We start from the raw sequence: 16,739 nt of genomic DNA on the forward strand, positions 1-16,739 counted from the left end.
TTTACAATAAGGCTTTCAAATAAGTCATGGTTGTACGGCAGTGAAGCACCGGTGTGGAACACTGATGTCATGCTGTCGAAGATGATGATGATGATTATCACTCACAATCCACTATTTGCCTATACATGCAGGCTGAATGTGTATGACTAAGAAGGCACGACGCACTAATCCTGAAGGGATCGCGTTGTTGAGAGGGGGAGTATAGGAAGTAGTCATCAAGAGCATCACATACGAACCAACATTGCATCAACAGCATTGAAGCACATGATCCGATGCAGCTAGGTTCGTCTGGACGTCTGAAGTGGAGCGAGCTTACGTCACACCATTCGAGTTCTGTCTTCACGTCATAGCATATCAGAGCACCTATTCGAAGACTACGGACGGGTCCGGTTATAGAAGGGTCACTTAAGCGTGACAAATGAGGAAGAGAACGTTAATGCATTTAACAAATCAGCTGGAGGCTCAAGGACGAATTTCACTTAGAGGTTGCTACCAGAATCATAAGAACTTTGGCCACAGTGGACAAAATTTTGACAGAACCCACAAAAAGTGATCATCATTGCAGAGTGGTCATTGCGTAGCGGCATGTTGTGAAGTGGCCCATTCCACTTTTTCACCATATTTGGGCTATCTGTCCGTTTCCTGACTATCCAGGTTCAAAGGCTGGGTGGCGCTATGACTTGTGACGGATGTTTGTGAATAAAGTGACTGGAGGATGTCTACGACAAAGGTCCTCCTCTTGCGGAAGGTCACTGTCTAGGGGGATTTTAGGTTTATAGCAATGTGGTAACCACATGTTTTGAATGTTGATAGTGAGCTTATCTCTTGGGTTTCGAAGCGCCAGAGAGCTTTGTCTAATCCTGTCGCATTAGTCGGTCCCAACGCAATAAAAATATTTTATCTCAGGCGCACGAACTTCCTACCATAAAGCCGTAGTCACTTCCAGACCATACGCTAAGTCTTATTCGATTTACAGATGCCAAGGACGCTGTGTGAACGTCTTTTCTTAGTTGATACCCAACCAGGCATCTCAGATGACGACTCAGTACCGATTATGGTTGTTCAACTGGATGATACAACTATTGTGATTAATCAGCTAGACGGTCTCACCGTTGCGAGACATTAATGAATTGAGGGTGTCGCGTGTGTGTTCACCGCACCTAGGTGCACTAAAGTGCGCTTAGTTTTATAGCTTACTGGTAATGAGGTTTTTTTAAGTGATTCAGCGCAAATTTCCCATGGAGCTTTATGGAGTCTCACATCATGCCATACTATGCTGTCAATTTCCTTCAAATTGCAACTCCAGTATGGAAGAGTGAATTCATTACTTCGATTACGGTACATCCCTCTTGATTTGTAAACGAAACGGTATGGGTGATTTTGGTTTACGACCAGCGGATTTTACGTGTGAGATCGTACTGCGAATCCGATCGCATGGTACTAGTCTACTGAATGCAGACTGATCGGAAGAGCAACATCATGTTTACTTTAGTGTAAGCAGCAGAAAGAGGCTAACCAAACATTTTGAGAGAATACCCTATTTACTCAAATAAATAAATCTTTGTTCCAAAGGGCAGGTTGGTCCACAACCTTAAGCATTCATTCTCAAAGAAAGGCAGCAAACAAAACATCGGTTTAGCCAAAAACCTTTTAATATGAACCTAGCTGAGTTATATTTCTAGGGCGGATGTTTTGTCAGCGCATTGTAAGTAGTGACTGAATATTTTCAGGTTTAATGGAGAATTTCCTAATGCGAACAAGCAAGTCCACACTCAAGTCTACTCAGTAAACCAAAGTTGACTGGGGACCATGACCACTCGCCTGAACGAATTTAAAATGTCAACAGCAAAAATATGCTAGCAGCGCACGACGTCGGACACTTCCGCATACTCTGAAACGATCGCGATATTAGGCAAAAGTAGGTACAGCCGGTGTTGTGTACTCAAATGCAATACCGGTTGCGTGACTCCTGCTCCGACGACATATGGGATCGGCGTTTTGAGAAATCCAAGAACCATGCCAGTTTGCAAACTGTACTCAAGGGAATTTGATTTTAACTTAGTACAATAAACTAGAAATTCAACCGGGATGAAGTGTAATTTACCCTGAGATCAAAGTAGTGTGCACAAATTGGGATCAAGTAGAACATAAGTTTTAAGGAAGCTCCGGGACTGCACCTATCTACTATGCATCAAAAAGGATGAAACTGGTCGCGGGCTGTTTGAGGGTTTTTAGCTGCCTTATGGGTAGTTTAATCCGTCAAAACAATCATACTAGTTGCTCACAAGTACCCATTAGTCGTCACTTCTGATTCAATCTGACTCTGTCACTCCCCTAAATTCTAGCGCAGCCCCGTGGGAACTGCTGGTCTAAAGAGTAGTTGACTTGAATGTTCTGTTCGACGCAGATTGTTAACTGTTACGTATTAGATCAAGACAATATCACCAACATTTTCATCATCATTTTCTACCTCTGAATTATCATCATCCTCATCTTCATCATCCTCAACATCTTTCAAGCTGTGGATGTGGTCTTCTGTTCTCGTCCCTTCACACAATTTCTGCTCAGTGCCATTTCATGCGTTTAGAAATATCTCTCATTTGCAAACTCGGGTGTGTTAGTTCCGTTCGCCTACAGCCAATTCACCAACCTTGGCGAACAGATCAGATGCCCCCAGTCCATTGTGTTTGCGTTTAAAGTGAACTAGTGGGAACAAAAATTAAGTGCGGAGAACTCTACCAAGAAGCGTATATTTTAACTGTGTGTGCAAATCTTTGCAGACACAACCCCTTGTATGTACCTCTATAAACAATTGTAAATTTGAGCATAAACTCACCGAGGAGGGTCAGTGAAAAGTAACATCGTGAGCCACTCAACACATTTGCAAAGACTACACTAGCTCCAGAAAATAGTTTTCCAACCGAAATTGTAATTCTTGTTGTTGTTGTTGTTGTTGTTGTTGTTGTTGTTGTTGTTGTTGTTGTGACCATTTGGGATTGCACATTGATGCGGATTTCGCTTGGCTCATCTTACATGTTAACAAATTTGGAATTGCACACGCGTTAAACTCCCTACCACCCTGCCTACAAACAAATACATTTTCGTCCCCCACCCGCCACTTTTTTCTCTTGCCCACCGCATATAAACACCATCGGATGTAACGTCAATAATACACAGCGGTGCCTAGACGAATATAAACAACTGAGGATTTAACACGATATGCAACGTCTGTATGGCAGTGTTTATGCCTATCTATGGGATCCGCTACCTCAGAGTCTGATGAACGGTATTCTGTATGCCAATTAGTCACAATGAATCGAATGCAAATGAACCGGGTTCCTAAAATCCATTCGTGCGTGAAGGTCCAATTGGTCGAGACTACATGAATTAGCTGCATCCTAAAGTCAAAGGGTCTTCATTTATATGACTGGGCATGGTCAGCTTTATTAAAAATTCTGTGAATTCGGTACGTTCACAATGCTGTGAAACGAAATCTTGTGTGTATCATAGGGACATTACTATCCTCACAATGGTTATCTCTCCATAGTACACTGTACTTATATATCTAATATTTCTCAAACAAATTGAATGAAGGTTGTATGAGGCACTTTCCCCTCGTTTTATTGAACTGACAACAATATGAGAAATCCCGTCTCGCTAAATATTCACTCAATTATTATCCTCTGGTAGATACACGACAATCAGAATCCTAAGAAGGACGTTAACCAAATGCTGGCTGCATGCTTGCTACCGAAGAATGAGTAGCTCGATTAGATGGTATCAGTGTGCTTTCTGGATAGATGACGACCTTCTTCCAAGTTAAATTATCCCTAAGGCCCCTGTAGAAATGGGTTCAGGTAATCGACGACGAGAAGCATCTTTGGAAAAGACTGTCTGTGACCCAGAAACACAGGAAAGGTGACGTTTGAACTGACTTATTTTAGAAGCCGAGCTAGCCAGCGTTCAGAAGTATTCTAGCTCCCTTAGTACTGTCCTTATAGGAGAAAGAATAGTGCGGTCCCACTGTGTGGTGCTAGTGGCCAAGTTTCGTCATCACTCGCCATCACCAAAAGAAACCACCAAGTTGAGTTGGATTGATCGACTGAGATTGCTGTTCAATAAAGCTCATTACTCGGAAATGTATGTTGGCTAGCGAGACAAGATAGCTGTAGGTCTCCATTAAGAGGTCATGTAGCGTGCACAGACAGGTAGTCTCGAATCCCCTCACGAATGTCCGGTCAGTTGAATCCTGAATTCATATCAACGGTCGTATGTTACTGACTAGTTTACAGGAATGTTTAAGAAATACCTGCACAACACCTGTTGAAACAGTCGTTTTAGGACTGAAATGCAGTTAACAGTCTGCATTATTCAAAACTAAAAGCGTGATTACCAGTCCCTCGGAGAGCATATGTTTACAAATTTTATAAAGGATCGGGACATTCGAAACCATTGTCCACGGATGAGGTCGGCACAGTGTTCTTATTAGGTAGTGGTCACGTGAACAATCCAGGATGGGTGTCAATAACGACCTCGTATTATGTGCATTTTCAAGAAGTGGTTGTCTATGTAGGTAAAAATGCGTAAAATAAGTCAACAGTTATATTTAAGATTTGGTTACCATGGGCTTACTGATGACATGGTTACAATCACTATTATCCATAAATTTGTGGTTAGTCTACACTAAAGGGGACAGACACGGAATTCGAGTTTCACTGATATTAGAGCCCATCAACTGTACTTTTCTTTGGTGGTTTGGTGGCCTGTTCGGAAGGGGCAATTCAAATACGTCCTTCCTACGTTGGTGACACTACACTCATCTCGTAAGCTGGGGTCATGCCTGCCAAGGGAATGTGCTGCTGATGAGTTCTAATCATAGTGAAACTTGTGTTCAGTGCTTCCTTTCTTCCCTGTGGACTAACTGGAATAACCGGGACAGTACCGAAGGAGCGCTGTTCGGGCTTAAGTAGTGTGAGTACGAATTCCATAAATCCTGCAACCACCCACAAATTTGGATTTGCTCCTTTCTCAAAGTGTCAACAAAATACTCTCGTTGTTTTTAATGAGGTTTCACTAATCGTGGTTTTTTGGACTGAATGAATTCATGCACAAACACCATGCGCACACGCACCACGCACTTACACAGCCACACACACACAAGCAGTCATCTGTCTTGCCACAGCTCTGTTCTGAGATAAAATCTGTTGTTCCTATCAGGTCCCGGAAATGTCATGTTCCATTTTCCAGAAAAAAAGAACCACGGAACGACGATGCGATTCTCCATCACATACCGATAATCAGCCTCCTGTAATTGTCCAATGCAAGTGGGGTGCACCTCTACGACCTTTTGTGACATACATTAAGCTAGTCGATTGGTGATTTTTAGGAGAAGCCTGTATAAGTCTTACATGTAAGTTCTTTCTGAAGATCTACCGTCATCAGACTATGAATTTTGCACACAGATCGATCGATAAACTTGTCCATGTTATTGCCTTCGACCATTTGGATTAAAACAAACAGGCTAGGGTTGTTTTATGGACGCAACATCTGTTACACACTTGTCTTTACGCATGGATACATTTTGCTACCCGATAAGGAGAGTTATGGTGTTCCTGATTGATGTTGGCCGTAGAATTGTGGTTCGGAGTAATTATCTTCCCACTGGGTGTTCACACTATTGACCGTAACACCAAATAGGGTGGGAATGGTGTATTGTTGGCGGTAATGTTGCTACCCTGCTGCTAACGCCTGCATGTCGTCAGGTGGCGGTGGTGATCACGGTTGGCCACTCGAAATCACTTGTTGCTACATACACTTCTGCTGCCAGTACCAGCATCGAAGGTGGAGAGACAAGTGTGCCTTCTGATGGGTGGCAGAGATATTATCAGCTGGCCTATCGAGAACGGTCCAGGAAGGTCGTGCACCATTCTGCAGCCGAATGGCGTGCCATGTGTGGATTGGCGAAACTTGGTAGGCGCCATTCCTATGCTAAGTCAATTTTGCTGTATGCGTGTGAATCGTAAGTCTTTTGCGTACTGGCGTAAGGAGATTAGCACATGTCACTTGAATGGTGTTCACATCATCCCCAGGGCTACCATGATGGCCAGCCTCGAAGTGGCTCAGGCCTACACTCTCTAGGGTCAACTTATCCTAAAAGCGGCTGGTTAACAAGTATTCTATCCGTTGGGAGCTTCTCTCCAGACGAACCAGCTCACACGTATTTACTCAAGGCGAAACGCGGTAGTGTGCAATATCTCATATCGAAAGTATTTGCCCCAAAATCTAGAGAAACTGGAGGCTGCAAATGAGGCGATACCTGGTAGCATAAATCCTGCGGTGAAGTTATGAACCTTTCAATAGAGAGCCGCTTGTGGTCGTCGAGTGTGAACAGTTAGAAAGGTTTGTCTCAGAGTTTAAAATTTCGACGTCACAAAAACGACCAGGGACAAATTCATTGGAGTGGACCGGCATCGAACCGGAAACGTTCAGCCACATTAAAGTCTTCACCGGTATTCGCTGTCTGCATTCATTTGCAGGCTAATCTAGATATTTTAAACGGAAACTCAGATAAACATCAAGTGATGTGACGCAGCACATTCAGTTGAAGAACATCATAAACCAGAGAATCAGTTAGGTCTTCCGCGATTACTCAATTTGCATGCAAATGAGCGCGTTTCGCTAATTTCTTTGTGAACACTGATGTACTAGGAACATTTCTTCGGTTCCAATAGCGAGTCCAACTCTAGAAACGGTCTAAAAGATGTGATCCGGAAAACGTGGCAAATAAATAGACAATTTAAATATTGGTTTTGCCTAAGAATCCGTTTGCTTTAAGACAGTCTGAGTCGGTTCATTTACACCATGTGCTAGTATAAAAGGAAATACCAGTCACACAGTAATCCGATCAAAAGAGTTTGTTCCTGTGTGAAGCCCACACCAGTTGTTTCGAGCCAGCCATTTACCGATGTGCGACCACTTCTGTAGGAGGTGTACTCCCGTAAGAAACCGAATGTACTTTTCCCCCACTGTAGTCTTTACTGAGTCGGCTCGTCGTCGTCAAAGCCTCCATTACGTTCAGTTGACTGTTAGTGAAGGCGCAGCAGATACAGACCGCAACTCTGAAACGGCCAAAACGCTTATTTATAGAAAAACCTAGTGCGGGGAACAGGGTCCATTCTATGTGACTGATCATTTGCTTGACACACTGAAGGTAAAGCAACAACAGTGAAATGTGTACAGTACAGAATGAACAAAGGGAGGGAAGTGGATACAGATCAAAATTTGAATGTATCGACAAATTTGGGTAATTTGTAGAAGCATGATAATTTGGAGAAGGATTGTAGGGACCACATGGTTCCTCCGAGGGGCACTGTTAGACTGTAGTCTAATTGTTCGGTTTATCAAAAAGTCTCAACATTTTCATAAAGGAAACTGCTCACGAGGTTGCTGGAAATTCGTCGACAGCTCACGACCGGTTTCGCCCTTCTTGGGGCTCATCAGATAGGCGCAGTCCCCGAGTTTCAGTCAACCTTATGTTCTACTTGAACCCAAACCAAACTGTTTTTGAGAATACACTCATTCGCAAATCAATTTGGTTTTCACGAGAGACTCAACTGAGTCTCTCGTTTATGACATTCTGCAACTGAATGTGCTGCACACAGGCCGCCTCGTGATTCAATTGGCACGATATTCGAGATACCACGGGATATGTGTACAGCACATTCGTTGTAGAATGTCATAAACGAGAGATTCAATTGAGTCACTGGTGAAAACCAAGTTGATTTGCAAATGAGTGTATTTCTCGATGTCTCAACATTCTCTTACCGATCATTTAGCCGCAACTGTACCATTGTGTATTTGCAAGCAACAGGTATGGGGATCGTGGACTGTAAGTTTGTAAACAAACCGAGACGGTTTTAACTCGTTCATTGCCAGTGTCCTTGCGCTCTAATCGAAATACATACACAGCCGGGAACCTGTAGTGATTGTTGACCTATTGGCTGGGCTGTGCAGGTTGTGTGTCTACTGTGGGTCTTGGTAAAACCATTAAGTTAACATTGCATCCTATCAGAATAGAGTAACCAGGCACAACTGTCCGTGTTTCTGATGGTTTGGCAACATAGCATCATTGCAAAAGGCTTTGAAACATGACTTGCCTTTCTAAAGTCTGGTCTGTCAGGTACTTCACTGCGTACAACCTTAGTGTATTCTGCTAATTATACCCAACTGGCTGGTCTTTGCACACAGACAAATACAGTATTAATAAAGTATTTGGTTGTAAAACGAAATATGGGAGCGATATCCCGAATTGGGGTCAATGTCAGGCCCTCGGACATCCCAATCCAAAACTCGTACTTGACGTTTCCAATGCAGTCAACATAATTCTTGCACCATTTCAAAACAGACGGCACATTTTGCAGCCGATAGTTGCGCAACTTTTAGGTGGCAGTTAGGAAAATACTTATCCGTTTGTGCTTCTCTGTTAAACCCACCAAGTAAAGCCCGTAGTTCCCTGTGTAACAACGAACTGCGGATGGAAAATGGACGTCTAACTTTTAAAGGGATGTGACCCAACTTACTTGGATTTCCCTCTCAATCACTTCTAACGAGGCCCACTCTGTTGTGCACTGTCCTGAGAAGCAGGCGTTTTGGAGCTGTAACTATTTAAGGGCATGACTTGAATTATGTGGGTTGATAGTTTCTATTTTTATTAGATGTAAACTGAAAGTCGAGGAAGTTCTGCGTAGGTAAGTCGGTGGAGGAGCAGTGGACTGAAAAGTTCGATGGCCATTTATATAAGCAGTTATTTCAACAAATAACGATGATGATACTGGTGCTCGTTGGCTTGTTCGCTGAGCTGGGCAATTTGATTGCAAACGTTTCATCACCAATCGATGTGACATCATCAGTGTGTTATTGGGGAGCGTAGTAGTGCGTAGCGGTGGGTTAGTAGTTGTGCCCGGCTCAGCAAACAAACCAACTACCACCATCTACGCTACCTGAGCTACCGACATTTTCCTCCATAGATAATGATACTATTTATCAAGATACAGTCGAGTCTCCCGTGAAGATCAAAGTGATATGAAAGTGAGCGTATCTGTCAAAGGTTTCGTTCTGCTTCAGGGAGGAAAATATTCAACAATTGTTACGCATGTCATCCCAGGTACGTTTGTAATAAGAACATCCAACACCCTCCCCGTAACTCTGACAGTGGAAAGGATAACCCGTTCATCATGTCCTTCTCCCAAGAAGCTAATATTAAGATGAGGTGAGCTGTAAAGATGCAACGCTTCCTTTAAGGTATGGTCGGTTGATGGTGAATAGGTGGGTAACATCGCTATTTCTCTATTTTGTCACGAATACATTCAGCTGAGCAGGACTAGGTGGAGACCCCATCGAACTTCCGTCTTTCTGTCTGTAGAGTTCGTGGGCGAATACAACTCGAACTTGGTAGTACTGACACTGATTGGTGCGGGTGTGTTTTCGGTAAACTGACCTACAAATATCCCATGGTTCTGGTGGGTCGTTTGAACAGCAAGAAAGACAATTGCGTGATTCAACTCAGGCTTGATGTTATATGGTAGACCGACGAGAATTTGCAGGTGATATCTTAAGGGGATATTCCATTCAGATGGATAACCACAAGAATTTGTGATGCAACGCAGCATACTTCGGATCAAGAAGTTACGAATCTTTTCGACTTCAAAAGCGGAATTTTTCGTGAATTTTAAACACCGAACAGGCAACATTTGTGAGCTGGTAGAGCAGCGCCTAAGCTCAGCTGTTAAACGAACTTACCAGGCTGTAAAACCCGTACTCATCTGTAATTGCAAGCAAATCTTGACCTATGCAACCATAGTTCTAATATTTCAGTACACCATCAATAATCTCGCCTAGTGTTTTAGGATAGGTTACCTGCCTTGGCAGACCTGAGAGAAATCTTTGAATTAGACTGGCAGAGGACATCCCTGTTTGGAAACGGTGGCGTATGAATCAACCCGTGACATCATATCCAAACAACATAGAATCTTGAGGTATGTGCACGACCCATACAGGCACAATCGACAGTCCGTCATTTACTCGAAATTCGGCAATGTGTCGAGCCAGTATTTGCATTTTAGATCGCTTACAAGACCACGAACTTTAAGTTGCCATAGTCTGCTGAATCTATTGTTATCAGAAAATGGAAACCAGAACTGTGTGATCAGAAGGAATCGAGCAAATCGTTGGGGCTTTCTTGGTGTTTGATTTGTTTTCGACATCCCGGTGGACAAACCCTCGTTGTCTTTATTTATTTGTACACCCGAAGAGAGAGAGAGAGGGGAAATGAGGGCAAAGCACATCCAGTGTGTTGTGCAACTACCCATTTCTCTGTGATCTCTTCAAGTTTGAATCATGTTTCAAATAATTCACAATACTGGTCAGTGACCATTTTACACCCACAATTCAAACCTCAGCAGCTATGCACCCAAAGAGAAGGTCATATTACAGAGCTCTATTACACAGGCTGCATAAGAGTTCTGCTAATCAGGACGAAAAATCTATCCCTACCAAAGAAGTGCAATTTTTCAGTAAGATTCTCTTTGATGGGCCATTCTGTACTTCGACTACAGACTACGCATGGGAATACTTCCCCTCATCTCATTCAAGTGATAATTAACTTCCGAGTGTCAGTATGCCTTGTCGGATATGACCTTCCAAGTTGTGCTCATTGGTTACTTCCAGGCAGTCTACAAAATCTAGACCATAGTAGGTGAGCTGATGTCCAGCTTCACCCCTAGGTAGGTATTCAGCATACGTACAGGTTAAGCTGACTTTGCACCTGAAAAGTTAAGCATTGTGGTTCCTTGGCCTGAGGCGAACAAGCATTAGTAATTGGCCGTTGGTCTGTGCGCCGAGCTTGGCATTTGGATTACAAACGTTTCAGCATCAATTAAGTTGATGGGTGAGGTCCGTGGGTGTGCGCATGAAGATTCTTTGCACCGAGATAAATATTCTAGAGAATACGTTTTCTTACAATCTTGATTTTACCGTTGTTCACAGTTGTTTGAATAAATTCTTTCGTGAGACGGAATATCTTCCAATAGAGCTTCAGTTTCGTTGGATTCATGTGTGCTATCTTCGGAGAGAAATTATTGCAATTAAGACATTTTAATGTAAGTTCCTGAAGGTGCAAACTATGCATCAGTAGTGACGCCTCCTGCTCTCCGAAAAATTTGTCTAAATGATTTGTATTACATCTTCTTAACCCCTCTTATCATAACAAGTGTCTATTTACGATATTCATGCTAATTGGCTTTGCTATAAGAACGGCTGATATGACAAGCAGCACAACCAAACCAAATGCCATGAACGAGATGAAAAATTGCGTCTAGGTGATTTTTCTGGGAGAAGTTGATGATAAATTAGTCAGATTTGCTACAGCCAAAATAAACGCTTTTCTCTTCTGGGGAAACAGCCCTGTCTGTGTGTTTCGACCTGTATACGTGTAGGGGCGAATATTTTATACGGTGAATAGACGTGATAGAAGATTGGCTATGGAATAAACTGCGTCTGTCTCCGAAAACCAATTTACCTTGTCTACGAACCATCATTTACTTTGAGCAGACTCAGGCAACCATAGAATAGTTTGATTTATGTTAGACAATCTAAATGCTCTCTCACCCATAGTCTACAGGCCGTGTACAACCCGTCCAGGTACTCAATATGCTACTAGGAAACAGATGGCTTCATTGTTTGACTGCGGTTCGACAGTAGAGTACACGAGAATGTGGTGCATTCCATAAAGACTGATGAGCACAGTGCAGTACAGCCACAAATCCGAATTTCGGAAAACTCGACCTTGTATGTAGGCACCAGGCGGACTACGCAAAAGTGTTGAATGGGAAAATACGACCGGTAGTATACACAAAAAAGATATTGGTGCAAACTAAACAACATAAACAACGAAGCAGAGATATTGTTGGACCCGAATATTTGGGGCTGATAAAACTACAACATACTAAAATATTAAAATACAGCATTAAAATACTATAATATAATACGATACATTCGGTGAACTGCAACAGTCCGCTAATCATTACCAACAGTGCGGTTACCGTACGACTGTTGTTGCTGTCGTTGGTCAACGGTTTGGGTGCTGGTAAGCATCTGTTCTCCGACATCGTCGCCGACACGGCCATCACCGTTGCTGCTCCTGGTGCTGTTTAAGCTACAGACCGTGATGATGACGATGGCGATGATGCGGAGGAGAAGGAATGTGATAACAAAATCCTCCCCATTGGGGGTAAACTATTCGAAACGAACGATCCGACGAAAACTTCAACTTCATCACTGCAGCAAGTTTGGAGTATGGGAATTCGCACTGGAGTCATCACTAATTTCAAAGACCCAATAGAATACAGGATTTTGTGATCCCACAGTTGGAAAAATCAGTCTATCCCACGTTGATCAGCTGCAACTTCCCTTTTATGAACAGAATGATTAGCTGTTTACTCTCACTCAAAAACAGAATCACTATAATACTCAGTTCGGAATAATGAAGGATGGACCCTCTGAAGCCAGCTAACAGGCACGACCTCTTTCACACATACTGAACACACACACGCTTGCCGCGTAAATCAACATGTTTTGAATTTCCTCCTAACCAGGTTCTAACGGTACATTTTACGACATCCCCAATGAAACGCGCCCGACTGACTGGCTGACCCACACGATTTTGAAACCATACTCTTCCACTTGATCCTCCAAAGTTGTGCTTGAATATGGGGGGCGTATGACTGACTGAATTTAGAGTGCTTTTACTGAATGGCGCCGACTCGACGCATTGTTGGCTAAGGACATCAACAGCAAGGTGGATGAGCTGTTGAAGAAAACTGACAGTGACAGATCACGAAGACAATACTCATCAGTTCTCAATGGACAAACAGGTAAAAGGTCACCAATCAATTTGCACATGCTCACCTATTAACGAAATTGGGTCACCACAGTATATCCTCCTGTTGGGTCAACAAGAACAACTCGCGTGACTGTCTCGGGACAGTATTTCCCATTCTTGCTGCTTTTCAAATTTGAATGAATACTAGGCACGTGGTGGAGGAGGGACTAGTTTGTCTTTCAGTGAAACGTTAACTGAATGGGGTTCAGGTTTGGGCTAGACTGTGTGAGATGCATACTTCGATCAGGTTAATTTTATTGTAACTCTCGTCTTATCCGATGCTATACGACTGAGTGCAAGTGACGACTTACAATGCTTGAAGTGTGTTCGGGCTGATTTGAAGTTTATAGCTACTTTTACAAATGTGTTCTGTCAAATACAGATTAGGTAACTTTCAGCTAGCCCACCGTTCCGCCGTGTAAATGAGACTACCTGCATAAAGCTGGTTAATAAGTTTGGTGTCAGAGGATGACCTTCAATTAGAGCAATTTCTTCACATTTGGGAGAGACCCTTTTGATGTTCTGAGGGGTCTGGGAGCTATGGAGATGCGGAGGGTACTGGTCACCCAAATTTCATCTTATAACGTGAGTTCAAATTAAATTAGCTCCTTGCATGATTATACACGGCTTTGAACTCACGTTATAAGATGAAATTTGGGTGACCAGTACCCTCCGCATCTCCATAGCTCCCAGACCCCTCAGAACATCAAAAGGGTCTCTCCCAAATGTGAAGAAATTGCTCTAATTGAAGGTCATCCTCTGACACCAAACTTATTAACCAGCTTTATGCAGGTAGTCTCATTTACACGGCGGAACGGTGGGCTAGCTGAAAGTTACCTAATCTGTATTTGACAGAACACATTTGTAAAAGTAGCTATAAACTTCAAATCAGCCCGAACACACTTCAAGCATTGTAAGTCGTCACTTGCACTCAGTCGTATAGCATCGGATAAGACGAGAGTTACAATAAAATTAACCTGATCGAAGTATGCATCTCACACAGTCTAGCCCAAACCTGAACCCCATTCAGTTAACGTTTCACTGAAAGACAAACTAGTCCCTCCTCCACCACGTGCCTAGTATTCATTCAAATTTGAAAAGCAGCAAGAATGGGAAATACTGTCCCGAGACAGTCACGCGAGTTGTTCTTGTTGACCCAACAGGAGGATATACTGTGGTGACCCAATTTCGTTAATAGGTGAGCATGTGCAAATTGATTGGTGACCTTTTACCTGTTTGTCCATTGAGAACTGATGAGTATTGTCTTCGTGATCTGTCACTGTCAGTTTTCTTCAACAGCTCATCCACCTTGCTGTTGATGTCCTTAGCCAACAATGCGTCGAGTCGGCGCCATTCAGTAAAAGCACTCTAAATTCAGTCAGTCATACGCCCCCCATATTCAAGCACAACTTTGGAGGATCAAGTGGAAGAGTATGGTTTCAAAATCGTGTGGGTCAGCCAGTCAGTCGGGCGCGTTTCATTGGGGATGTCGTAAAATGTACCGTTAGAACCTGGTTAGGAGGAAATTCAAAACATGTTGATTTACGCGGCAAGCGTGTTTCAGTTCAGTATGTGTGAAAGAGGTCGTGCCTGTTAGCTGGCTTCAGAGGGTCCATCCTTCATTATTCCGAACTGAGTATTATAGCTGTTTTTGATTTGAGTGAGAGTAAACAGCTAATCATTCTGTTCATAAAAGGGAAGTTGCAGCTGATCAACGTGGGATAGACTGATTTTTCCAACTGTGGGATCACAAAATCCTGTATTCTATTGGGTCTTTGAAATTAGTGATGACTCCAGTGCGAATTCCCATACTCCAAATGTCTTGCAGAGATGAAGATGAAATTTACGTTGGCTCGTTGGTTCCAAGCAGCCTACCCCCAATGACAAATTTTTAGTTCCAGATGGATAAGTTTCTAGTCCACAACATTTGGAAGACGCTTTTTCCAACTCCACTGAGGAACTCGTATGCTTACCCGTGGTCCCCCGTACCAGTACGCTGTACACATGTTGTATCGAATGCAAAGACCTAAAAATGAACCCAAACTTTAACCTAAATAATCGAAATAAACAGATGCATCACACTCCACCTGGAGAGTAAACCCGCTTTAACTGTTAAGCAAGTGACATCATGTTCCGGACCTGAGTTGCTCGGAAAATTCGTGAGCACATGGACTAAATTCTAACACAAGCCACGAAACTACACTAGCGAGAATAGCCAAGAATCTACATTGGCTTGCTACATCGTTGCTGGTTATTGATTTGTTCTCTTTTTTGCTCTGAGTTTGAGTGTATTATTTAGGGAGAATCGACTTTGCTAATCCAGATGAGTTTTGCAGACTGAGTTTACTTTGTAAGCTATGAAAATCAGACAAGACAGTACTTGGTAAGTGGTACACTTATTTCAGTAAGTTTCGTCCTATTTGCAGCTAGTAATATCACCAAATGCATATTCCCATGACGTTTCTACATTCTGTTTTGGATCGATATACTTTTAAAAGTGGCCTCTAGCAGAACCCACCAACGGAAATCTGCTCCACAAATAGTCGACTTTCGAGATATAGATTCATCAGCAGGTGGTAGTAGTCTACCCGTGGGTTTTAACTATGGTCCCATACTACTCAAGTCAAGAAGAACTTATTGGATGACCAAGCCAATTGGACAATAGATTTTCCTGGTATTACGCCCAACCAAGTTTACCATGGGCTTTTAGCGCAAACAAATACAACTTACGGACACGCCTTTTCATTTCTGTCGTGCTTTGCTCCCAGTATCTACTATTTCTTTATGGCAAATGTTAAAAGCTCACAGTCTTCTAAGCCCAGAAGTAGCATGGCGCCACCCCTTACCTAGATTTTCACAGAAGCCGTAGATGCAGTTCAGCGTGGCTTCTGCTACTTATCAGATGCGATGCACGTTCAGGAAGATTCGAGTTGACAAAAACACAACCCAAGAAGTATTTTTAAAGCCACAGTCCTTTTTAATCCTTCCATTACAACTGTATATGCATGTGGGTTATCATGGTACCCGCCCAAAAGCTGTGCCAACTAGGCTCTTGTCCTTCTAGCTTCTCCCCATTGATCTATTAATTGGGCCATCAGCAACCTCTCTCCAGTCCTTCCACAGCTTCGTCAGGGAAAAAGAAAGGTGTTAGAGAAATACTGTGTAATGTTCGGATAATGTCCCCTTTTTAATAAATCCGACTAATTGTATTTTCCAGGTGATTCCATTCCACTACGTTGAACCCGTTGATGGAGACAACAGAGTGCAGGCTCTGTCTATACATAATACCAAGTTTATAGTTTACATCAAAAGTGGACCGTTTCGAAGCACTTCGTCACTGATCTAATTCTACTGCTTTCTTGAACCCATCAATCAGAAAAGCCCAGCTCTCAGAGATTTTTCTAAAGCTTAGATCAATGTCTTGGATGGCCTATTTTGGACACTGGAAGTGTTACCAAGTTAAATGAGGACACGAGAACTTTGGCTAAACTTCCGACCAGATTCCAAAGAGTCGGAGGGCATTTTCTTTCCATTAGGAGAAGCTAATTCCGAGTTCCAAAATTATCCTCACACTGCAGTGATGCTTTCGTCGGAAGGGTATATTTGTGCTTGGTTATCCTATGGATACTCATTAGCGTTAACTTGACTGGCTGCGACTAGTTGTGCCTCGGGTCCATAACATGGCACCCCAGTTATATAAGCCCGAGATTTCAAACGAATACCGGGTTTCGGGGACATTCGGTCACTTACTCTCAAAAGCTTATCATTATCTTCAGCTCAGCGATGGGGGTCGGATTTTATA

Source organism: Opisthorchis viverrini (genome assembly GCF_000715545.1).
Source record: "Opisthorchis viverrini unplaced genomic scaffold opera_v5_308, whole genome shotgun sequence".
NCBI lineage: Eukaryota > Metazoa > Platyhelminthes > Trematoda > Opisthorchiida > Opisthorchiidae > Opisthorchis > Opisthorchis viverrini.